A 26233-nucleotide genomic window follows, 5' to 3' on the forward strand; every position below is an offset into this window, starting at 1 on the left:
TGTTAGTATGTGCACATGGTAAGTAATATTCCCACAGACAAGTCATTCCTGCTTAACATGGGAATCTGTCTGGGAAGGTTTAATTATAATTGTACACAATCCCTGCCATGCTTCCAAGGCATGGAGCACGTGCAATGGATTTCTATGGGGATGCCAGCTCAATGATGATTCATAAAGAAGGTGGAACCCATAGGGATGTTCTGCATATGTATGTACAGTAACTAATAAACTGGAAATATGAAGAGGCAATAAAGATTTTCCCGCTTACAGTACCAGCTGGCCTTGCTTCATAATGAGGCTGGTCAGGTATGGCTGAGACTGACAGACACTGTATGCAGCTCATCAAAGACAAAGAAGCTCTTCTCCAAGAGCTGGTACTCATCAGTCAGCAAAGGCAGTCTCCAGACGATCTGGCCTGCTTGGGGGAGGAAACATGTTGCTTGGAAGAGGGGATCCAGATGGCATATGCTAAATCAGAGCAGGGTGCTACTGAGAGGTTGTTGCTGCAAGAAAAACATAACTGTCTTCTCAAGCACCTGGAAAGGGCTACCTGTCTTTCTTCTTATTTATACTCCCAGCTAAAACTTCTGTTCACCAGCAACCTCACTATGTCCTCGGTCAGCAGTTGTGGTTCTCTGGCATTAAGTTGTGGATCACTGGCATCAGGCAGAGGATTGCTAAGCTCTGTCAGTTTCACAGACATCTACAGACTTCCACAGTATGATAACCCTGACCTACTTACAGACTATGGACAGCATATGCAGTTTGACATTATTCCGTGTGATGAACTTTGAAAATATGATCAGTACTCCAATTAAGCAGGGCACTCCACCCTCAACAAACATTGGATGTCATTCGATACTCCCCAATCACTTCCATCTTTGTCCTCAAGATCTGTCTACTCTATCCCCTCCAAGCTCCCTACTTGACATGACCTTTCTTTCTGCTTCTCGGGATTCTCAGCTGGCTCAGATGTCTGAGTGATTTGAGGAAATGGCTTGCCTGGGTGGTCTATAGATGCTGCTAGTGCAGTCCCCAACCAGTCGTGTCACCAGGAATCAAATTTAGGAGGAGCAGAGAGGGGGCCAAAGATAAAAGTAGGGGGGCACAGAAAAAAGTAGGGGGAGAACATGGTCACTGCTCGTTTTAGGTAGGGGGGGCACAAAGGGGGGCAGAGGGTTTCCGAGCCCCCCCCAGATCCCTTCCTAGTGATGCCACTGTCCCCAACACAAGGTTATGTACAAAGTATATCCTTATCTCTGACAACTGCCATTCACACAGACAAAGGAATCAGTGAAACAGGACCACAACTATCTGCCATGCAAACTGGTGAAGCTGTGACCCTTTGTCAAAACAGTATCAGAAGGTCATAAAGGAGATCCAGGTGACTGTCTGCTGGTCTATCAGATGATTCGCTTGGCAGTGGTGTTATTAAATCTTTAACTAAAAGAAATGATCATGCTGAGGAATCTTAATACAGCAGTGTTGCGATGCGAGGATTGAAAAACTTAAAATACATGTTGGACTGTTGCAATTTTTGTTCTAGAGCTCTGGACTGGCAATCCCAGCTGACATTTAATGAATATTTCCAAATTCCTGTCATTTCAAATTTCCTGAAACTCAAGTTGGTGCAGTTGTACATATGTTCTGTGGCCACAAGTGGCAAGAACAATTATTGGGCTTGAACAGAAAAAACGTGGCAGATTTGGAACGTTCTGGTGACATCTCTCTTCAGCGGTATCCTGTGTAAATATTTTCTTCATATTTTCCCTGTGTTAATGTGAAGAACAGACCCCAGACTCTGAGGGGAATCATGTTGCAGTAAAAATGGATGCATTATCAGCATTGCTACCTAAGACGACTGCTCAACTAAAAGAAGTTCAACAAGAGCTTGCAGTAGAGAGAGTGACACTTGAGTACACCGAGGAGGAGACTCTGGAATTGTAGAGAAACAAAGTTCAGATAAAAGCTGAATCTCAGAGAAGTTGGCAAGCAGATTCTGTTGATGGTGGCTGTAGTACCTAGAAGCAAATCAGTCTTCCATATCCTGAATCCACCTGTGGGTACTCAATTTAGGGCTGTGGTTTTTCAGGACCAGGAAGCAAGTCTGGGTATACTAAGAATCCAGTGCCACTAAATCGGGTAGAAGAGGACACAATCACAGATTACCTCTTTCCTGAGGAGCTGGGGATTCTTCCCAAGGGGAGAACCAGTCTCACAGCTCATTGTTCTCCCTTTGTCCACAGAAGAACAATGATCTGTTTGCAGACCTTCACGCCTGGTGCAGGAAGTCAATATGCGAGCAGACTTTACCGCAGTTATAGTGAAAACTCAGCACTGCCTCGAAAAGCTCCTTTCATCCAGAATACATTGGAACGATCAAGATCAAGTATGCATTTTAAGCAGCAACCCTGCTCTAGATCTTCCTTAGGAGAACTGGTGACATGGACATCTCTTGACCTGGGTCTGGATCTCTAGGCATCCAGAACTAAACAGACTCAGTTGAACCAGGAGATAAATGCTCTGAGATAGCCGAGAAATGTCTGGAAGACGTTTCTGGAATCTGCTTAAGGAAGTGGAGAGGCAGGCAAGACAGACCAAATGTTGGCAATGTCAAGAAAATGCAGCTGAGAAAATGCTACAGAAAGCACACAAAGAGGTTTACTAGCTGCATGGTTAAAATCAGGAGGAGACTGTTGAGGTTCAGACTTTTGGGGAGAAGATGGCGATTTTTACAAGACCAAGAATCAACATACCTCCTCTGGCAGCTGATGATGTGTGACTCGCTATGTCACAAACATGAAGTATGTATCCGTCTGTTATATTTTCATGACGTAATTAGACTAGTTAAATTGATCTTTTTAAAAGAAAATTGGTTTGCGCAAAAGCAATAAAAAACAATATACAAAAATGTATGCATATTTATAAATATAAATATATAATTTATTATAATAGCGACTGCAACAAGGCTTGGTTTTTCCATTTTGTGACAATAACATCTTTGCAAGCAACCTTTTTTAATGAAAGTTTGACTATCTTGTACAAGAGTGTGTACATTTGTTGTGGTCTTTTATGTGACTATATACATGACTGAAGGCAGAAACAAAGTGAGTTCAGGTAAATTCACTGTGTTGTAACTTATTTATAGTACTTTCTGAAGGAAAACTAGCTGTAATTAAAAAAAACATTGGGAAAGCGAACAGTTGTAGAATATGTTTGGAGATTCATCTAGCCAGTGCTATTATATGTTTAGGTACTTTCAGCATTTTGCAGGTGCCATTATCAATGGGCACTTAATACCACTATGGCACTACTTGACAAATGCATTTCCCATGCCTTCTCAAAAGGCAAAACTGGTGGCATTTGTAATGGTTGCTTACTAGTGATGCTACGTTACTATCTCTAGTACGTTTGATGTTATGATTATGCTAAATGCTGTTCACTCAAGGGTATATAATAGGAATGGATTACAACAATCAAATAAAGATCTTTCAGTTCCTGCAAACTTTTTCCGTCATATGTGTTGCTGAACAATTTCCATCAGCTTTAGCTGGTAATGCGAATGTTGAGGAATTATGGGAGTTGTAGTCCACAACATATCAAAAGCTGTAGGTTGCAAATTCTTTATGCTGTGTTAACAATGCTAATCCATCTGAATACACATCCTGGAATATTTGTATGTCAGAGAACAAGGGAGCAGTGTCAATGCAAGTAGTGTTACATACATTCTTTCTTTTATACAAATGCTTAAAACGGGGCTGTGGCAGAAATGGAATGCATCAAAACATTGGTCAGGGAGACTTTTCTTCGGGTGTCTGAACACCAACTCACTTTCCTACAACTTATTTTCAAGAGTATATATTGTGTGTGAACAGTTAGCAAAGGATGTATGTCTTATGGAACAAGCAAGTCAGTAGTTTTATTTTTTAGTAGATAAAGGTAGTAACTGGCTATAAGATGGAACCAGTTGAAAAGTAGGGTGGTTCAATGGGCATATTATGGCAGTAACTGGCAAATGTGTAATACTTGAAGGTGAGCAAATTTGGAATTTTCTCTGATTGTTTTTAAAGGATCTTTGTGAATGCAGAAGATATCATTCAAGTGACAGAACTAAACTTGATTATGGCCTTTTTATTACAGCAGTAAGCATTAAAAGCAGCAATTAAACAGCTTAGTGTCTTGCAGAATGGTTAAAAATAGCTTTGATGTTAATGACTGATAGGGTGAGTGGAAACACTTACCAGTAAAATGCATTTTGACTGGATAGTGCTAGTTAGTGGGTATGAATGGGTACAGGGATCAGTTTGGACCACACAGGGTTGGGTAAATAAACAAACAATAGGCTTCCGCAGTATGTCCCTTTTTATACGAAAACTGCATCTTACCTGTTTTATTTCAGAACTGTAATAGTTTTTATTTCAGAACTGTGGCATTATGTAGTGAGCATACCTAACTGATAGTAGCTCCTAGGATTTGCCCAATTTAGCATTTAGATTCCTTTTATTCTGTTGGTTAATTACAGTGTTACTATAGTTATTACACTGATTGTACATTGGTCTTGGAGTTTAAGTATTCATTCTGTACTTTTTTTGTGTAGTATAGTATACACCAAGAATGCCTTCAGATTAATAACCTTCATGCCACAAAAGAAAGGAATATAATTTGCGGGGAGGTAACATTTCTATATCTGAAAAGGTGGAGACTGGTGTTTCATGTTCGATACAAATCTGTAATGAGAGTAATTTGATGATGTATTGTAAAGATCAAGTATGTGAAAATGCAGAATTTGAGATAGAAGCCATGTCAACTACAGAACCCAGTAGAACCAGATTGATTTTAAGTAAGTGTCTTAATAAACAGTGTGTGTCAAAATCAGTACAGCAAATGAAGAAACTAGAGATATTCAGTAGTGCTTCACTTTTAAGAGACTAGATTAAGAATGTGTGTGAAAAATGTTTCATTCTCACATAGTTTCAAATCTTTGGAGAAGTGTGAACTTAAATTGTGTTCATGTGAAACATTTCTTGCAAAAAAAGAAGTTGTTAGAGGCAATCATTGGAAAGGCTTTAAATGTGAAAAGGAAATTGTTAATTTTAGTGTTGAATAATTTAAAGATGTTGACAACAATCACCAATGGATTCTAAGAAAAAATTCTATTAATTTGTTTACCCTCGCTTGACCCGCTCCTTTTGGCCAATTACAGACCTATCTCTAACAACTGCTTCATAGCCAAACTTATTGACTGAACAGCCTACTCCCAGGTCTGCCTCTTCACCAAAACCAACCTCCTTCTAAACCCTGCCCAGTCTGACTTTAGATGCTGTTGAGGAACGGAATCGTCCCTACTCTCCATTTGCGATGACCTCAAAAGAAATGCAGACTCAGAAGGCTCTGCCGCACTAATCCTCCATGTCCTCTCGACAGCCTTTGACACTATCGACCACTATATCCTCCCGAACAGACTGCACTCACTTGACATTAGGGACTCAGCATTAAGGTGGATGTCCTCCTTCCTTGCTAGCCAATCACAAATCACCCTTATTCCTCCCTTCTCCTCGACCCCCCACCCTGTCCCTGCCCTTATTCGCTCACATGACCTAACCTGCTACAACTATGCAAATGACACACAGATCATCTTCACGATCCCCAAGACCTCTTCCATTGCCCATTATGACTTACCTCATGCCTCACAGAAATCGATCATTGAATGACAGCTGACCACCTCCTCCACCACCCCTGAAAAACAGAAATCATAATCTGTGGGAAGATGTCACCTTTACCCCAACCCACCGCGTGACCCTCGTCCCGCCGCATCCTACTCAGTAAAGAACCTGGGATGTACCATGGACACAGATCTGACTCTTTCACACCACATCAACTGTGTGTTCAAATCTTGCTATGTACACCTCACACACATCTTCCCTTACCTATCGTACTCTCACAGAGTCACAGCAATCATGACTATCATGCTCTCCCACCTAGAGTGCACTAAACATCCTTTACCTGGATGACCCTGCATATCAACTGATAAAGCTCCAACGGGTCCAAAACACTGCAGCAAGGCTCTTCCTATACCTTGGCCCCAGAGAGCACATGACACCCGCCCACTGGTCCTCCACTGGCTCCCTGGGAGGCGATGGTCTACTTTCAAAGCCATTAGTATCAGACACTAGGCCCTGCACAAGATAGGCCCAGAATATCTTCAACACAAGCTCTCCTGTTACCAACCCAATAGAAACCTGCGATCAGGCACTGCACTCTTCCTTGTCATCCCTCACTTCAAATCAACAAGGAATGGGGGATTCTCCGTTCTCCGACCAAGCTCCCACAATATGGAATGCAATTCCCGTTAGCATCCACTGCTTAGAAGATCACCTTGCCTTTTAGAAGGCCCTCAAGACCTTCCCCCCACATCCTGATAAACCAATTAGGCACTTCTGTTATTTAACCACCTGTCAGATTGGCTGAGGCAGCAATGAACCCCTCATGAATGTACTGAGCAATGGCGAGAATAACCTCCAACATCCAATGAGCTCTCATTGGTAACTGGAGTAGAATCCGTGCAGATTGCTGCAGGTCGAGCCACTGGGCTGTTTGGAGCATGATCACTCACAAGAATTAGTATTGAAGAACACTTTGTTTGAATCAATGAGCACACAAGTGTATGGAAATCAGAAGGGAGATGCATAGGCGGCTGGAGCAAGCAAGGGACTTTGAAAAATGTGTACAGAGCTTGAAAACAGTTAGGATCACGAAACGCCATGAAGACCTCATGGGAAGGTCGAAACATGTGTTGGCATACTACCATAAAAAATTATTAACTAATAACTTTCAGATAAATTGATAAAATGTTTAACTCTTAAAGGATAACATGAAGAAAGAATGGTTGGTGTACACGCAATTGGTCAAGGGTACACCCATGTTCTTTGTATTTTTGTTTAGTGTCTGGGGGCTCTAGTCACTTGTCGGTGACCAATGCGGCTATACGCCACCTACGTTCAAATTTCAACTTTGTAAAAATAGGTATCAGCTCGGTGGGGTCGAGCCCAGCACTTAGTGATATACTTCTTTATAGATAGACTGCCGCGCAATGGTGAGGCTTTTGAAGTCAATCCAAGCATTTATGGGTAGCCAGTCACCCTACCCTAAGTGTCTTACACATGTTGACATCTTGTCAAAACGCCCAAGTATGGTGAGCAAATTGCTAACCCGTAAAAATACTTCTTGCCAAACCACCTGGATGAATAATGACAGTCAATCCGTGGCCAATGTAGTGATGTAGTGGGAATGTTACCTGGATTGGGCTGGGCTCAGGAGGAGCCATCAGATATATCTAACCCAATGGGGGCATTAATACTTACGTAACCTATATGCATCTTAAGGTACTAACCAATCCTAACCACCCATAGGTTTTGTACTGTAAGGATATTTGGCGTGTTACAGCACAGAGTACAGCACTACTGCACAGGAAGCAATCTTTTTTTTTGCAGCACCACCACAAGGGTGCGGTGCATTGCTATATGTGTTACCAGATTAACAAGGAAAGACAGGCTATTCAGTCAAAAACGATTTTAACATATAAGTTGCAAATCTATTTTTACAGTTAAAAGCACACGTGCACATTCAAAAAATGCACACTATTTTTCACCTGAAATGCCTATGGTGCGAGAGACACATTTGAAAATAATAACTAACATTACTTATAACTAACCTGACTAATGAAACATAATCCACTAATAAAAATGTGTCTCCACTGCAGAATTAGGCCTATTCTGAAAGTGAACTTTTAAACGCACATCCATTTTTTTTTTCTCTGCTGCCCTGTCCACATAAATTCAGGAAGCAAAAGGGCTTGAAAGAACAGGAAATCAGTTGGTTACAAAGTATTACTATAAAAATGAGCCATTTTGTAGAGAAGGAGGAGATGGCATGATTGATTCTGATTGGAGCAGCGTCATAGCAAGTATCATGCTAGAGGGAGTGATCAGAGTTTTGCTGGGGGGAGTTTGAGGAGAGAGAAGGGGAGTCAAGATTTGGCAGAGCTGGGAGAAGGACCTATTTTTTCCTGGTTGGAGCATTCCTATCTGCAAAAGCTGAGAATTCCAGGCAATGACCCCGGTTTGAGAAGGAAAGGCGATCCTTTTTACTGGGGTTAAACTTCAAGGGAGCCACATTCAGAAAGAGAACAGCTGAAGAAATCTCTGAACAGATAAGGTAATTACATAAGTGTGGGAGCTGAGTGTGTACGAGATGAGAATGTTCAGTCAGAGAAGGAAAGGAGATTCCGGTGCCTTAATCACATGTTAATGTTGCAAATTGTGTTCTGTTCTCCGCCAGTTTTTTTTCAGTGTATTACAGACAATGCTGTTAATGTGCTGTTTTATTTATTTCTGTAAAGAGTGAGATCGTGTTTAAATGCAACTTTTATAATACAGAAAAATATTTGAAAGCAGACGGGTGGTGTGTCTTCTATTTACCAATACAGTGCTGATGATGAGGGGAGATTTTTAAACAATGCAATTGTCATTTTAAGACAGATGTGTGCATGACCATATTCAGTATGGACAGTTGAGAGTGATTGTTTGTAGCATAGCTCGTTGGAGGTACATGAGCCAACGGGAAGAGGGACTCTCTGAACATAGTTCCCTACCGTATATAAGGTAGTGGAAAATACCACAAAATTACCACATATAGCTCTCTGTCGTAAATAAGTCAGTGAGATCGCCCATGGTGGCACACTAACACTAACACTGAAAATGTGGTATTCCTAAAATGTAGGTCTGAGGTCTCTCTAGTGATTACACGAAAAATCTAAGCAAAGATAAGGGATTCTGGACATTGGGGCCACAAATAAAACAAGGGAATTATGCTCACCAAAATACCACCAACCACGCATACCAACCACGTATACCAAATATGCATGTCTGGGTGCTGAAATAATGCATGTCCACTGTATTATTGTTGCACATGGCCAAATCTGAATACAAAGAGTGATTATTGCTAAGTTATTTTTCGGAGGTAATAAAATACCGTCAGGCCCCAAATCTCCACAAAATACCCTACAGTACCCAATATCGTAATATGACTTAATTGGTGATATATTTGTAATACAAAAACACTCACACTCAGCACAATGCTGAGAGCTACTTGTATGCTATTGTGACTGTTATTCTGTCTATGTGCATAAAGCAGGATTTTACCGTGCTCTTCGAGTACTCCATTAATGAGTATTGTTTTTATATTTCTGGAGGATTCTGGCCCCATCCGTACAGAGTAGTAAAGACATTCTTGCAATTATGACACAAAAATGAAAATGTACTACTGCAAATTAAGATGCTGCAGAAATTAGATGACTGTGCAGTCCGTTAAAATGTTTTACTTCTTGGTCACTCTATGGGCTGATTTGAGAAAGCGACATACAGGGTCTCATTACGAGTAGCCCGGTAAAAATGGGTTCATTACCGGCATGCCGCTAAGCGGGTGATTACGAGTGCGCGAGCACGCGCAAACCCCCATGCCAGTAATGGCAATACCGGCATGCTGCTAAAGGCCCTCCAACCCCCCGATAGTGGCATCACGGGACCCGCCGATACCAGCACCATCTCAGAGCAACCCCTAAATACCGGCCCGGTAGTACCACCATGCTAATACCGGGTTCGCAAAACCAGACCCGGAAATTACGTCGTCGCGCAGGAACGGGAAATGGGGCGGCGCCCATCTTTAAAAACACAATCCATTGCCATCCTCCCTAACCACCAGTTTTTTCGTGTCGTGCTGTGTTGGAAAACCCTGAGGATGTCCAAGGCCACCCGGAAGACGACCACCCGGCAGCGGAAGAAGCGTTTTTCAGAAGCTGAGCTCAATATGCTTGCTGACACTCTGGCTGCACATGCAGCCATAATGAAAAACAATGATATGAAGCGAGAAGCCCAGATGAGGAGAAAGGAAATCTGGCAGGAGGTTGCCCGGAAGGAGTCGGCCGTGGGGACCACCCCACGCACCATGCGTGACTGCCGCAAGAGGTGGGACAACCTCCGCTTGAGGGTGCGAAACATCCTATCGAGCAACAGGAGGGCGGCCATGGAGACAGGTGGGGGTCCACATTCACCGGCTAAACTGATGCCCTGGGAGGAGACTGCCAGCACTTTTATTGATCCTGAGTCAATAGAGGGATTCGGAGAGATGGAGATGGGTGCGGCATCATTCACAGAAAGAGGTGAGTGACCCTGCACATCCCTGTAGGGGAAAATATGACTTAGCACTAGTGACGTCGATGTGAGACTAGGCAAGGCAATGCATGTCCCTACACCCACATCAACATATCCAAGTCAAGATTGTGGCCCAAACCCTGCCACACAGAAATGCATTTTGAGTGCCAATCCCATAACCTACACACGGGCAACATACCAGGACCGTGCCCATGTAACCTAACACACAAACCCCATATCAACAGCATGCCACCTGCCAATGCTAACATGCCCCCTCTGAATACCATGCGTGACACACCTGTAAGACATGACTGCATGATCAAATTAATAATGAACAGCACCATCGTATGCCTCTGCCATGTCACACCATCACTGCCCTGCATCTCTTCTACCCTTCAGGCACCGACGAGGAAGAAGCAACCCAAGAGACCACCGCAAGGGCATCCACCTCACACCCAAGAAGAGGGCTACCACCACCACCTCCGCTGGAGGCAAGCAGGCCACAGCCACTGCCAGTGTGCCTGTGCGAGCTGGGACGCAGCCAGCAACACCTGCTGCCAGTGTGCCTGACACACTACTAATCCAGCAGGCCACATCCACACCTGTTGAAAGGGAGTCCCTGGAAGCACCCGCCTCCACTTGGGAAGACTTGATGCCAGTGTGGAGCCTGAGGGAGACACCGAGGTGACATGCCCGGCCACCCCGAGCCCTGTGCCCACCCTCTTGCCCCAACACCTGCAGTCACCCACCTGCAGTGAAGCTGATCCCTGCCTCCGTGACTGTGACCTATCCACCTCTGAGGAGTAAAGTCCTGAAAATGCTGTCCACGTGACTGCACAACCCACCACTCCAGCCCCCTCCAAAACCCTGGAGACACGATTGTCAATGGTGGAGACCCGACAGGAGGCCATGTTAGACCTACTCCGCCAGTACATAGCGGACGGGGAGGAAACCAGGTGGGGTATTGCCACAGCAATTGTGGGGACCACAGCGGCCATTGCAGCCAACACAGCCACTGTTAATGCATCGGCTCAGCTAATGAGGGACTGCCTGGGTGCGGTTACACAGGTGCTGACTTCAATGCTGCTCCATATGCAGCGGCCACGGCTTGTGTGGAACCTGCCAGCCACTCACCTACTACCTCCATACTAGCTTCATCTGTCCACACCATCCCAGTGTGCCAGACACATAGGAGTGCAAGGCACACTGAAATGCCACCTCAGGACAGGAAGGAAGTCCCGGAAGTAGTGTGGGCGGACAATGGGAGTGGGACACAAGGTTGGGGTGAAGGAGTGCATCTTGTGGAGTCTATTGGGGTATTGGTGTTGGTTGGGGGGGTTTGGAGTTTGTTGGGGGGTTTGGGAATTTGTTGGGGGGTCTGGGAGTTTGTTGGGGGTTAGGGAGGGGGGAGTGGGCACATTTTTGCAGTTGTAAATAATACACACGTTGTGATAAGAAATCCATGGCTGGACATTGTTATTTTCGTGTGCATCCATTTAATGTGTTACGGTGTTCAGTGCTCAACTCCCAACATTCCCTGTGTGCATGTCCACATTGGACCAGTGTCTGACTGACACATGTCTTTCATTGTCCCTGTGGGTCAGGAGTATTTGTGAATCTGTGCGTGGCGTACTGCATGGCCATCCCATGCATCATGTACTAGCAGGGGGGGCTACTTCACCTCCGTCTCCATCCTCATCATCCTCACCCAGGGCATGCATGTCAATGTCAGGTGGCAGTGGTACATTTCTCCGGACGCACATTTTGTGCAGCATGACACAGGCCATGGTGATCTTTGCCCCCTTCTCAGGCCTATATAGGAGTGCCCCACCAGACCTGCTTAGGCAGAGGAAACGCGCCTTCAACCGGCCAAAGGACTGCTCTATCACAACACGGTTGCGGGTGTGCACACGAATGTACTCCTCTTCATGGCTGTTCTGCGGGTTCCGCACAGGGGTAAGTTGCCACGGCCTCAAGGGATATCCTCCGTCACTTGCAAGCAAATACAAATAGGTGTGCGTCACTCTGAGCTGGCACCTTCAGGAAGCACAGTCATGGCGGCAGCAATTTGGTGTGGACATGCACATGTCCGTGTATGTATGCAAAATTGTCACCTAGATGCATTCTAAACTGTTAGGAGGTGTGGTAGTCTGGATGGCGTTCAATAGATGATGCAGGGTGTAATCATGCATGCTGAGGCGGATGTACTGTGGTAGTACGACAATGTTTAGCTTCCTATTCAAGCAGTTAGTTCTATGCATGGTCACACGAGCCACATTGGCCCAGTTGCCATCCTGTACAGTTATGCATTGCTTGCCATCACCATGGTGGCCTGGTTGTGCCTCTTACTTGTTGTCATCGATATGCATTATTTGTTTAATTTGTGCCAGTGATGTGTCATGTTCCATTTGTGAGGTTCAAGTCTGGAGTGTTTAGCTCTGCATGCATTCTCCAATCACAGACAATTGCCACCCAGGTGGGGTATGCATCCCCCCACCCCTTTCCCAACCAGGTGGAGTACACATCAGTACCCCAGAGCACTGCCATGGCCCAGTTGTGCAACTCACCAAGCAGCCAGGCACGTGGTCCAGCATGTAGCTCCATGTGACGGGGTAGGGTGGAGTTGCGCAGTACCATGCCATCATGTGTTGATCCGGGATATCTTGCCGGAGTCACATGCCATCTGCACATTGATGGAGTGGTATTGCTTGCGATTGCGGTACACCGCCTCTATGGCATGGGGGACTACCAATTCAACATGGGTGCAGTCCAGGGCACCAACACAATTGGGCATGCCTGCCAGTATATGGAAGCCGACTTTGGTGTCGGCTATCTCCTGGCCAGTCCGTGGTAGGGATATGTGGGTGCTTGCATGCTTCAGGAGGGAATCCAGCACTTGGTTCAACATGCGTGTAAAAAGTGGTTGTGAAATGCCATGCAGCTGCCCCACTGTGTGTTGATAGGTGCCTGTGGCCAGGAAGTGGAGCACGGACACCATCTTTAGTAGTGGGGGGATGGCAGTGCGTATTTCTATGAGGCTGCCTATGTCGCTGTGTATCATGTCCACTATGGTGGTGATGGTGTCCCAGTCAAACCGGTACAGGGTGTGGATCTGTTCAGGGGTTAGGTTGAATGGGCTGGATCTGGTGCGAGGGATTGGTGGCTGCCTACGAGGCACTGCTGGCTGCGCTGGTAGTATTTGCTGGGCCTGTCTCACCCTCCTTCTCCTCCTGCGTCTCCTCTGTGCTGCCTGTTGTTGCTGCTGTAGTTGTTGTTGCAGATGGTGTTGTTGCTGTAGTTGTAGCAGTATTGGCCTGTCCTCCAGCATTATGATTGCAACAGCTAGTGTTGGCATTTTGGTGTTGGAAGGGGTATGGTGTGTGAGTGTGCTCATTTTATACTGGCCCAGCCTCCATTGCCTCCACCTGTGGGGATTGTGTGCACCTGTGGCAGTTGGCTCGTTTCCTGATTGCTGTTTGCGGGTGGTCCGCGATGATTGTATGGCTGGCATCGTGCAGCCCGTGATTACTGGCTTCGCAATGCCGGTATTTGCATGTCCGCGTGGGTTGGGATGTCCCCCTATTACCGGCATGCCTGTATTTGCTCCCCAAAGGGGAGCGTGTACACGCCCATGCTGCTATTAGCAGCGCCGTTATTTAGGGTGCCGCTAATACCAGGTTGCCGGGTCAGAATACACCGGAGCAGTAAACGATGCCGGTATTACCAGACCGGCATTGTTTTTGCCTTGCCACCAATCTTGTAATGAGGCCCACAGTGTCTTCTTCTTAAACCGTATGAGTGCAAAACCATGTATGTCACTTTCACTGTTTAGCGAGTGCCATAATAGGCGGAAAAATTGACTATTGTTGTAGTCTTTTGTCTGGCATTAGTAAAGCCGAAATAAATCGCCTGCAGGTGATCCAAAATAGGGCCGTCAGGACCGTTGTGCGTCTGATGAGGCGTGATCATGTGTCAGCGGCAAGAAGAGCCTTACACTGACTCCCTGTGGAGGCCAGAATCCACTTCCGTCTTTAAGTGCCTTAAGGGGGCCATGCCAAACTACTTGAGGAATCTGTTAGTGTATAAGATCCCCTCTAGATTGCTTTGATCCAACAAAGTGTTGACCATTCCAAGAAGCAGAACAAAAAAGGCACAAACGGGAGCCTTTGGAGCAGCAGCTCCTGCCGCCTGGAACAACCTTCCGTTGGACTTAAGGCTTGAACAACAACTCGAGCCATTTAAGAAAAAGCTAAAGACCTGGCTGTTTGCCTAAATTCCGCCTCCTGAAGTCTTCTTCTTATGGCTCTTTCTGTCATGGCTATTTGTATTTAAGTATCTTTTTGTGTCTGGTCCATGCCATTATGCCTCTGGGTCCATTGAAGCGCATTACAAGTCTATAAAGTAAAGTAAAGTATCAATGGCGACAAGGACTTCTTCCAAGAAGTGAAAAAGAACCTGCATGCAAAGTAAGAGAGAAGAAGAAAAGCTGTAGCAGTCTGCTGAGGGGGGATCATAAGAGAAGGAGAAGAACCACTGCCCCCACGAGAAGTAAGTCCCATCACCCAGGGAGGAAAAGAAAGGAAGCATAAGCCCCAGCGTAGAACCCCAGGGCTGAGTATAAAGGGATCTGCTCAAACCCCAGAGCATACTGGGAGGGACAGGACAGAAGAAAACCCTAGTGCTATGCGCCAGCCCCAAGGGGAGATTAAGAGCAGCATTTGCATGTGAATATTAATTCAAGGGGGTTATAAGACCCAGCTGAAGAGGAGACACCAGAACCTCACTTCACTCACAGAAGGCGTTATCCTCTAACATTGTGGGATGCCATACCTACACTCACACAATCAGAAGGTGCTACCCTCCAACTCAACACACTCTCGGAAGTCGCGACCCTCCAAAATTGCGGGACATCATTCCCCACTCATCCATTAATGACAACTTCACTTAAGGCATCTTATTAACTTCTAGCAGAATTTGTGCATGGCTAATGGATGATCCATATGTTAGATAGCTAACCACTTTGAAGATTTTCAGGGTAGAGGTGGAATGCACCTATGGACTTATAGAAATACATTGTAGAAGTGCAATACTAAGGACTTTTAGGTAACTAAGTCACAATTAGAAGAAAAATAGGCATGTAATGTGTCAAAGTGGTGTGAGAGATGTGATATGGGTTAGTGTTAACCTTTTGAGGATTTTCAGTGTACAGGTGCTACGCACCTAAGGACTTTTAGGAATTAAAGTCATTTACTGAAAAAAATGGTAATGGAAGTGTCAAGTTGTATGAGAGGATATGCTGAAGATTTTCAGGTTAGGGCTGATAACCAGCATGGACGTTGAGTGCAACATTTTATAGTTTTGAAGTGAAGTGTTATTGCATTTTAACAATGCCTGTTGAGAAGTATGTAGACATAAGTGTGTGTGGAAAGAGATGTTTTCCCACAAAGGTTTGGTGGGTCGCGCCTTCCAAGTGTGAGTGTGGGTGTATGGTGTTCCTCAATGTTGGAGGGTAGCACCTTCCGTGAGTGAATTGAGGGTATGGTGTCTCACAGATTGGAGGGTAGTGCCTTCCATGTGTGAGTGTGGGTGTATGTTGTCCTTTAATGTTGGAGGGTAGCGCCTTCCGTGAGTGAAGTGAGGGTATGGTGTCCCACAGAGTGGAGGGTATCACCTTCCATGTGTGAGTGTGGGTGTATGGTGTCCGTCAATGTTGGAGGGTAGCGCCTTTCCTTGAGTGAAGTGAGGGTATGGTGTCCCACAGAGTGGAGAGTACGCCTTCCATGCGTGAGTGTGGGTGCATGGTATCCCTCAATGTTGGTGGGTAGGGCCTTCTGTGAGGGAAGTGAATGTGGGTGTATGGTGTTCCTCAATGTTGGAGGGTAGCGCCTTTCCTTGAGTGAAGTGAGGGTATGGTATCCCACAGAGTGGAGGGTAGCGCCTTTCATCCATGAGTGTGGGTGTATGTTGTCTCTCAATGTTGGAGGGTAGCACCTTCTGTGAGGGAAGTGAGGGTGTGATTTCCCACAGAGTGGAGCACAGTGCCTTCCACGAGTGAGTGTGGGTGTGTGGCGTTCTTCAAAGTTGGAGAGTTGTATTCCGTATCAAGCTAGGGATGGAGGCACACCCCGAGATGTTTGAAGAGTGCTGCATGGAAGTAGGTTGGGGGGACGTTCTCCAGACCTTTATGAGTTGCAACTCTCAGTAAAACGATGCAATTAGTGTGTTCCCCACGTGCTTTCTTTGTGTGGTTTTGTGAGTGTGTGTAGCGAGGGAGATGTGTTGTGATGTACCTTACATGTATGTGGTGTCTTTGGAAGAAAGGGAGAGATGTTGTTTAGTGCTTGCAATGTATGTATGTGTAGGATGAGCTGAGAGAATGTTGGTGTGCTGCATCAGACAGTTTGGGTGTGAATGTCGTGTCAAGGTTCTAGCTTGAGTCAGTTAGGAGAAGTCAGCCTGGGTGATGGGACCCAGTGGTTCACCATAACAGCTTGTGAAGTAACTTTTAATAAAGCTTAAATGAAGAACCATACCTGTGTTTCCAAAAAGGCTACAGTGTATCAATGACATATCACTTAAAAAGAGATAAAAATGTCAATTTGTAAATGATTACAATCCTGTGATTGCTCAGTTTTGGAATGCCAATACTGATGAAGAGTATATTGCTGATCACACAACTGTTGCTGACTGCGTTACAGCATACTTGACAAAAGCTGAAAATAACAATGCAGCAGATGTGTGGGTGAAATATCAGCAGACAAAAGTCTTAGGGCTTCATCACGAGTTTGGCGGTAACCCTTAAATGCAGTGGTATCACTTTTTTTTTTTTTAAACATATTTTTATTAAGAGAGCAGTTCATAAGCACGACAGTAATTTGTACAGTTCTATTAACACACAGAAAAGGAGCATACAGAAATAAGCCGACACAGCATCCAGATTATAAGTACAAAAATAGCACTTGCAAGATAGGTATATATCACAAATCAGGGTGTGTGTTCAGATGCTATATCTGAGTCCGAGTCCAGGTCGCACAGGTAGGAGCGCAGCAATGGCCAGATGTCCTTGGGGCGAGAGGGTGATGGCACTGACAGTATAAATAATTCCTCATCGTCATTTACCATACAGAGTTCCTTCAAGAAGGAGGCCCTAGTTGGGGCAGTGGGGGATTTCCAGCATTTAAGGATACAACGCTTTGCAATGATGCATGATATATTGAATAACCTCCTCGTAGTTTCCTTTACCTTCCCTATGTCGCCCAAAAGGTATTTCAGGGGCGAGAGGTCTGCCGGAATGGCTGTGATGTCTTCAAGGAGCATCGCCACCTCCCTCCAGAATTCAACAACCCTGGGACACATCCAGTACATGTGATAAGGTCCTGCGTTAGGGGAGTCGCATTTAGGGCAGGCACCCGTGCAAGTATTCACAAATTTAGCTACCCTGGAGGGGGAGTAGTGGAGTTGGTTCAGTACTTTGAATTGGATTAGTCGTAGCCCAGAGTTCATGGACACCGATCGGGTTAGTTGACAGTACCGGGCCCAGCGGACCTCATCTATCTGGGTGCCCGTGTCCCGTTCCCAGACCTCTCTCATCGTGTTACGTGACGGGGAGTGGGCCTGAACCAGGGTGTATAACATGGAGACCCCCTTGCCACAGCTGTCCGTGGACACCATTGACCTAATACATTCGTGGGGTTGGGGTTCTTGTGGGAACGTTGGCCATCTCGCCAAAAAAGCCGCCCACATTCTATAGTATTGTAGGTGTTTAAGTTGACCCCTGCCCACCACTGCAATGAAATCCGTGAGATCACAGAACACCCCGTCAGGGAACACATCGCCCAGTGTAAAAAGTTTGTTAGGCTCCCAGGATTGCTGAAGGGCCCGATCAAATGTGGGGGAGATGCCAGGAAAGTCCCATAAGGGGACCTCCGGGTCGTAGGGGGATTCCACGACGATTCTTTTATATATCTTGGTCCAAGCTTGAGTGGTTGTATACACTGGGTCAAATGGGCATACGCCACCATAGCACGGGTTAAGGAGGACTGAGCGTATGTCGTTTGGGCGGACCAAGTGTTTTTCAATGAGTATGTGTGGGGCTGTGTCCTCAGGATCAAACCAGTGTTTTACATATTGTGCTTGTGCACATAGGTAATATAACTCAAAGTCCGGTGCAGCGATGCCACCCTTAACAAACGGTTCCACCATTTTATCCCAACCCATCCTAGCTGTTTTGCCATTCCAGATGAACGAGGAAGCAAGAGATTTAAGTTTAGCAAAGAAAGGTTTACCAGGCCAGAGCGGGATATTATTGAAATAATAAAGAAGCTTGGGGAGAACCACCATCTTCAGCAACGCCACCCTCCCATATAAAGATAGTGGTAGGTTAGCCCACATCTGAAGTTTAGTCACCAGAGTTGACAGCAATTCCCCATGGTTGTGTGCGTATAGCAGGTCCTTATTTCTAGCCACTAGTATGCCTAGGTACCTCACCGTGGAAGGGGCAAAACGAAAACCCTCTATACCAGCCAGGTCCCCCGTGCTGTCCGTAAGGGGGAATATTTCGGACTTGGGCACATTGATTCTGTATCCAGAATGTTCAGAGAATTCCTGTATGTCTGCCATGATGTGTTTTACGTTCTCAATGGGGTCCCGGACGTACAGCAGGGTATCGTCTGCATAGAGCGAGATAATCTGAGGCCCAGACATCCTAAGCCCTCTATGTGCGTGGTGCTGGCGTATGTATTCCGCCATTGGTTCAATAGTTAGAGCAAAAAGTATGGGTGAAAAGGGGCATCCCTGTCTAGTCCCCCTGTATAGGCGGAAAGCGGGGGAAAGAGTGGCGTTAGTCAAGACCCTGGCCGTCAGCCGTGTGTACAATAAACGCACACAGTTGATGTAGTAGTGACCCAGGCCAAACCGCTCCAACACCAGGAAGAGGTAGGTCCAGGACACTGAATCAAACGCCTTTTCGGCATCTAGTGTGACCACAGCCGCCTTGGCATCCGGGTCTAACTGTGCCATAACGTTAAAGAGCCGCCTCAGGTTGAGGGCAGTAGATCGGGTTGGAATGAAGCCCGCCTGGTCAGGGTGGACAAGGATCGGCATGTACGGGAGAAGTCTAGTGGCCAGCACTTTTGCAAAGATTTTTGCATCGGTATTAATTAGGGATAGGGGTCTGTAGGACGCCATGTCTTGTGCCGGTCTGCGGGGTTTCAGAAGGACAGTGATAATTGCCTCCCTCATTGACTCCGGGAGTACCTGCCGGTCCATCGCCTCCTCCCATACCTTCAACAACAGCGGAGCCAGCTCATCACTGAACTCTTTATATAGTTCCGCAGGCAGGCCATCAGAGCCAGGAGAGCGACCATTCGATAAAGCTTTTATGGACTCAACAATCTCGTCGACAGTGATAGGACTATCTAGCGTCTCCCGGGTCGCATTGGTTAGTGTGGGAAGGTCGAGGTCGTCCAGGTATCGGAACGTATCCTCTTTATTTCTTTGATCGTGATTAGAATAAAGAGTGGAGTAAAACTCCATGAATGCAGAGTTGATATCCCGCTCTCCATTTACCAGTGTACCATTAGGGGTGTGTATACTCGGGATCGGGTTGTGATGCCTGTCAGTTCTAAGCATGTTGGCGAGGAATCTCCCAGCCTTATTACTCTCCCCATATCGCCGTGCTCTGGCCGGTGCGGCCATGTACAGGACCTCCCTGTGAGCCAGTTTATGGAAATCTCCCAATGTTGTGTGCATTTGTAAAAGGGTTTCCTTGTTCCGTGTAGTACTGTATTCGGTCTGTAGTAAATTTAGCTTCGCCTCAGTAGAACCCAGCTCCTCCCGTACCGACTTCAGCATACCCGTCGACTTACCCAGGATATTACCCCTAACCCAGACCTTGAATGCATCCCACAGAGTCGCGTAAGTTGGAACTGAACCCTCGTTCATTTCCAAGAATTCTGCGATCTCAACATGCAGCGACTCGCATACGTTAGGATCCTTCAGGATTGTGGATGGCATTCTCCATCTTCTCGCCGGGGGAAGAGCGTCCCTCAAGTTTATGTCAAGTGTTATCAGTGAATGGTCAGAAAGGGTCCGGAGGTGTATATCACATCCAGCGATGGCCTTAACCAGGGATTGACTAATGATCCAGTAATCAATGCGCGAGTGAGAATCGTGCACCGACGAATAGAAAGAATATTTCTTCTCCCTCGGGTGTAGTACCCGCCATGCATCAAACATGCCCATCTGTTCCATCAGTTGCTTAACCACTAGTGCCGCCCTGGTGGGAGTCCTAGGGACCGTCGACGAGCGGTCTAGGGATTGGTCTAGTATCATATTGAAGTCTCCACCCCAGACGACCCGCACTTCCCCAAATGAGATTAACATATCTGCTAGAGCACAATAGAACTGTGGATCGTCTAAATTAGGGCCGTATGTGTTTATCAGGACCGTCTGGTGCCCCGCCAGCTCCCCCAATACCAACACGTAACTTCCTTGTGGGTCTATTTTGCTGGACTGATATTTAAAACACAGTTTAGGGTGTATAAGAGTCAGCACTCCCCTGGATTGTGTCGAGTAATCAGTGTAATACCTGTGGGGTCCCCATCTAGGCAAGAATTTAACATTGACCTGTCCAACCGCATGTGTTTCCTGCATAAACAGTATTTGGGGGCTGTGTCGCACCACATATGCTGAGATCTTTCTTGCCTTAATTGGGTTATTTAACCCCCGGATGTTCCAAGAAAGGAGCCTGATGTCTAGACCTTTACTGTCCCGTGTCATGTTCATACCACAAATCAGGTGGGAACCCACACTCTCGTCCCCCCTGCAAGGGAAACGGAGGGCCTGCTATAGGACTGCTCTCAAATTTAATCATAACAACTCTGAACGTACATTCCCCAAACAGGACCGGCATAACCGCCGGCCTAACCATATCATTTTTCCATCCCCAACCCCCACCCGCATCATCAACCCCAACTAGACGATGTACCCTTAGAACCATAATTTAGGAACACTCCTGGGGGGTATGAGCGACACTCATGCGGCCTCCAGCACAAGAGATCTACGACCTCGTTAAACCAAACATTGACATTCAGGGCCGCCCAGTGGCCAACAAGTCGTAGCATCATAGCGGTGTAACATCAGGAGAACCCCATCAACCCTCGGGGACATCGGGCTCCGCCACACCCCGAGGCAGCAGTTCGCAGCCCCCGGCCTGGTCCCGAGCCGGCAACGGGATGGAGGCCTCAACATACAACATGGCTTCCGTTGGGTTCTCAAAAAAATGGGCCCGGCCACCATGCTGTATTCTCAATTTCGCCGGATAAACAAGCGAATACGGGACCCGGCGCAGCCTTAACTGCCTCTTGACGGGCTCATAAGATCTTCTTAGTGTTTGGACATTCGTGGAAAAGTCCGGATATATGTGTATCCTGTTATTCTCGTGTAGTAAGGTGCCCTTTTCCCTGGACATTCGCAGGATAGCGTCTCTGTCCCTGTAGTTTAGGAGACGGGCGATTATTGTACGGGGTGGAGCGCCCGGTTTAGGTGGAGGTGCCGATGTGCGATGTGCTCGCTCAACCAGAAAGTGGTCCGAGAATGTGTCCAGGCCCAGCAATTCTTTCAACAGGGCTTCTACTTGGCGCTCCATAGCTCCTTTACCGAAGGTTTCGGCCACCCCGACCAACCTTATGTTATTCCTCCTCGAGCGGGATTCTAAGTCCTCACATTTATCAAGGGTTTTTCGGAGGTCCCCCTTCAGTTGAGCAATGTCGCGATCATGTTGCGCTATCGCGTCTTCGTTGGTGGCGATTCTACCCTCGGCCTCAGTGGTGCGGGCACTCTCCTTGTCCACCCTCGCCTTGAGGGAACTAATTGTTGCTCCAATATCATCGAGTTTTGTGTTCACCGCCAGGAAGCCACCCTGGACCATAGCCATGAGTTTATCCACCCTCTCCTCCATTGGCAGCTCAGGTGAGCCAACTGCCCGCTGTGCCGGTGGATCCGCGGACCCACTGGGCTGAGCACTTGCAAAGGAGTCCATTGGACCGGTTTTCCTGGAGCGTACTCCCTTCTGATCGTGGCGGCCCATATGCAATAGGGAGCAAGCAGGGGTGTCTACTACAGTGTTTCCCGTATCCGTGTGTTGTAAAGGAGTTTTATAGGGTAGGCAGCGTGTTACTCTCAGTCGCCATGTGACAATTCAGGGGGGTGAGTCCAACAGGGCTGCAGCGGGCACCAGCCAGGCAAGGTCGCAATGGCCTCTATAGGGGGGAGTTGTGGGTAGGCGGGTAGGGTCAACAGTACATTGTATGCCGTTGCGTGCAACCGCTTAATTCAGGCACTCGGATAATATCGAGGCGTGTAGTCCAGTGCCCCAGTTGCCTAAGGCCACAAGCCCACCTCGAGCCCGCACCAAGGAAGCAAGGAGTGATGAGCAGGCCCGGCCCTTAAAGCATTATGCTATGTACGTGGCGGTCCCAGGCCCCGCAATGTCCAAGAGGATTAATGTCCGGGGGGAGATCTCCCCGAGAGTGATCATACCCTCTAGTGCCAATTCCCCATTGAGGACGGTCTTCCCCCCGCTGGCCACCACACCCGATCTTACTTGCGGCGGGATCCACCCCCGTCCAGGTAGGCCCAGCAGGCGTCTCCGCAGGGTGTCCTCCACGTGTGCCTCGCAGACTCAGGGTAGGCGGGGGGGGCAATCGTCCGGTGGGGCCCGCGGTCGTCTATCCCGCGTGGCGCCGCGGTTGCCTCCGTCCAGTGAGACCGCCAGGAGTGCCGGTCGCCGCCTCAGATCCCCCGTCCACAGGATCGGGACTCCAGCAGGGAGCCCACACGTCCACAAAGCCCCGTTGGGCCCCGTCAGGTTCCCCCGTCCTGCCGGCGTCGGCATTCTGCGCGAACAGGATGCGTGCGCCCCCTCCCCCCGCGGCTCCGGATGGAGTGTGTGTGGAGCCCGCAGGCGGCCAGTGGCGCGGCTCCGAGCCGCTGGATTTTCTGGGCGGTGTAACTACCGCACGATCCAGTGCCCAAGCCCCAGATTTGGATGGGTGGGGGCCGCGACCGTCCACCATGCAACGGCGCGCTGATTGTGCTGCCAGGGCGGCCCTGAGCAAGGATGGTCGGTCTTCAGGATTGATCGAGGCCGGAGCTCACGGGCTAGTCGGCCATCTTGTCGTGCGCAACAGCGCCCCGCAGTGGTATCACTTTTACTGCTGCATTTAAAGGTCAGCCAAATCACAGCTTCGGCTGATTTCCCCCCAGCTCTAAGCTCGGGGGAAATGCACCAAAATTTTGCGCTCTAATCGCATGGCGGGAAATCCGCTGCCGGTAAGAGCGTGAAATTTCCCCATTGAGCCTAATGGGGAATGGGGAATTCCCGAATGGGCTCAATGGGGAATAGGCAATACCCGTTCCGCCAAACCCGTGATCCGGCGCTATTAGCGCCGGGGGGTTCGGCAGTAGGGCTATTAGCCGGCCTTATTGCCCAACTCGTGATGAGGCCCTAGTCAGAAACTATTAAGCTTTGGAATCAAAAAGCTCTCCCAGCGAGAGTGTGTATCCTATGACGCTGCAGATAAGCTTTTTAGCTTTCCTCTGTATGGATGAAGCATTCCATAATAGTACCTTAATTTTGAAAAGATTTCATTGATGCCTATTATACAAACATGTCTTCACATTTGAAGCCCCCGAGCTGACGTGCGCTTTAAATAAATCTGAATAAATAAATAAATAAATAAATAAAAGAAACTTTGCTTGTATGAAGCAGCTAACTGATACTCATACCATCACGTGGAAAGTCACATTGAAAGAGGATGGTATAAAGTACCTGGATGTACTGGTTGTCTGGTGAGACATGAAAAGCTAAATCCCATCAACCACATGACACTGTCTTGCCAAACTTGTGTCCGGGTTCCCTGAATGGGTAAATACCGGGCCATTCCGACCTTGGAGGGGCCGGTATTTCCCCATTCAGGGAACCCAGACCCGGTCCATCCCCTTTCCCATTTGAGCCCCCATAGGGCTCAATGGGAATTGGGGAGCATGCAAAAAATGGGCCCGTTAATGACAGGCCCATTGTTAGCATGCTGGGCCGCTCGTGGGACCCGCTAAGGATGTCTGGTAAAACCAGGCCGTTAACCCCTTACCGCCCTCCTCGTAAATGAGGCCCTAGGTGTTTGCATGGTCTGTGTCCACTACTACCCTTTATTGATGTACATTAATGGACAGGCTGGTACTGGAAAACCATTTTTAATTCATGCATTGAAAGCAATGATGCAACATTTGACCAATTGCTCTGTGTCATGTATTGTGACAGCTCCCAGGGGCTTAGCAGCATTCTATATAGGAGAGTGTTACCCTAGATCGGTTGTTTATATGTTACCAGTGAAGCATGATAATAAACTTGAATATCGGAAACTTGTATCAAATACAGCACGAAAAGAAGACCAAGTTCTGAAAAAATGCAATGTCTTGATTGTGAATGAAGTGAGCATGGTGTCTGATTTGATACACGATTTCGTTCACTTATGAATGCAAGATGTCTTGAGACTATGGTGCTTTGTTTGGGGGCAAACATGTCCTCGTTTTTGGAAATTTGTTACAGTAAACTCCTGTGAAAGGTCAAATAGTCTTCAAGATTCTTCAATCAAAGGATAGTCAAAACGATTGCTAGTATTGGTAATGTCGATTTCTGGATTGTCTTTAACATGACAAACTTACTATTACTATGATGTAGATTTAAAGTATGTAGAAATGCTAAAAAACATTTCTATAGGGTTGCTTGAGGACCATTTGAAAACAGTCTTAAAAGATAGACTGATTTCTCACTTGTTACATGCAGATTGCACTGGACCTGATGTTATGTTGAAACTGCAATGAAAGAACATTTCTTGTGAAGCTTTCATGTCAACACTTGCAGAGTGTGAAAAGTTTAACTTTGTAATGATGATTTTTGATAAGAAACCAGTTATAGATACACATTCAATTAGAATAATTAATTTGAAAAAAAAACTGCATGTCTAGAGTCTAAAGATGTGCATAAATGTGCAGGTTATGCTAAAGCGGAACATGAATGTTGAAATTAGCCTAGTGAATGGAGCAATGTGGATAGCGGCTGCTTTTGTCACTTTTGCGCACAGTACAACTATAGAATATATTTTAGTTAAGTTTGATTGTCTACAGGAACCTCATCTGGTTTGTGGTTTTAACAATGTATTGAGAGACCACCCTTAACATGGGTAGTTCCTTCCCCCCAATTAAGGTGTCACACAATAAATGATTTATCTAGTTCAAGCTAGTCCTATCCATGATTCATATGTATCCACGTAGAACCCTCCCCCTGTGCCAACAATGAACCAAGAACCAGGCCGGGTAAAGAAAGAATACACATTTATTTAAATTATAGGTTCAATCAATATTTTAACAAAATGATTATACACGCACCTTTTTTCCGTGGAGCAAAATATAGTTTTAATACAAAACTTTACTTTTGGGATGCTACATTTTAATTTCACATTTGTCCATGGAACACAGGCTAAATAACAGTTCCACCATCTTGTCCCACAAACCGGTTTTATGTGAAAATTAAATAAAACTTTGGAACATTACTAGATCATGAGCATTAGCATTCCTTGATAAGGTTTAGATTTAAATCAAATGCACATTTTCAGTTTTCAAAACAATTTCACATGCAACACTGTGCATGTTTAATTTCCCTGGACACTTGAAAATGCTAGCAGTTTTGAAATCACACAGATCTTTTCAGAATATGTTGGATTGATAAAACCCTCCTTCGTACTTCACCACAAACAATACAAAATCTTTCTGTGATCAGGGTCACATCCTCATATTCAGGAACAAATGTGCCTTTTTAATTTGAGAATTAAACTTAGTTTCACTTGGAAAAGTACTTCTCTACCCATCAGCACCAAAAACCCAGGCTACACTTATATTCAACAACTCTCTGTTTAAAGGCCATGTCTGAGGAGTGGTGACAGTTAGGCAAGGACACCCCTTTCCTT

General features: G+C 46.5%; 2 pseudogenes; both read left to right on the top strand.

Moving 5' to 3' along the window:
* The first annotated feature begins 224 nt into the window (after positions 1–224).
* Positions 225–1068, top strand: LOC138568775 (protein WWC3-like; annotated as a pseudogene).
* A 317-nt stretch (positions 1069–1385) lies between these two features.
* Positions 1386–2782, top strand: LOC138568989 (protein WWC3-like; annotated as a pseudogene).
* The last annotated feature ends 23451 nt before the right edge of the window (positions 2783–26233 follow it).

Source organism: Ambystoma mexicanum, chromosome 2q (genome assembly GCF_040938575.1).
Source record: "Ambystoma mexicanum isolate Mex_15411 chromosome 2q, UKY_AmexF1_1, whole genome shotgun sequence".
Classification (NCBI taxonomy): Eukaryota; Metazoa; Chordata; class Amphibia; order Caudata; family Ambystomatidae; genus Ambystoma; species Ambystoma mexicanum.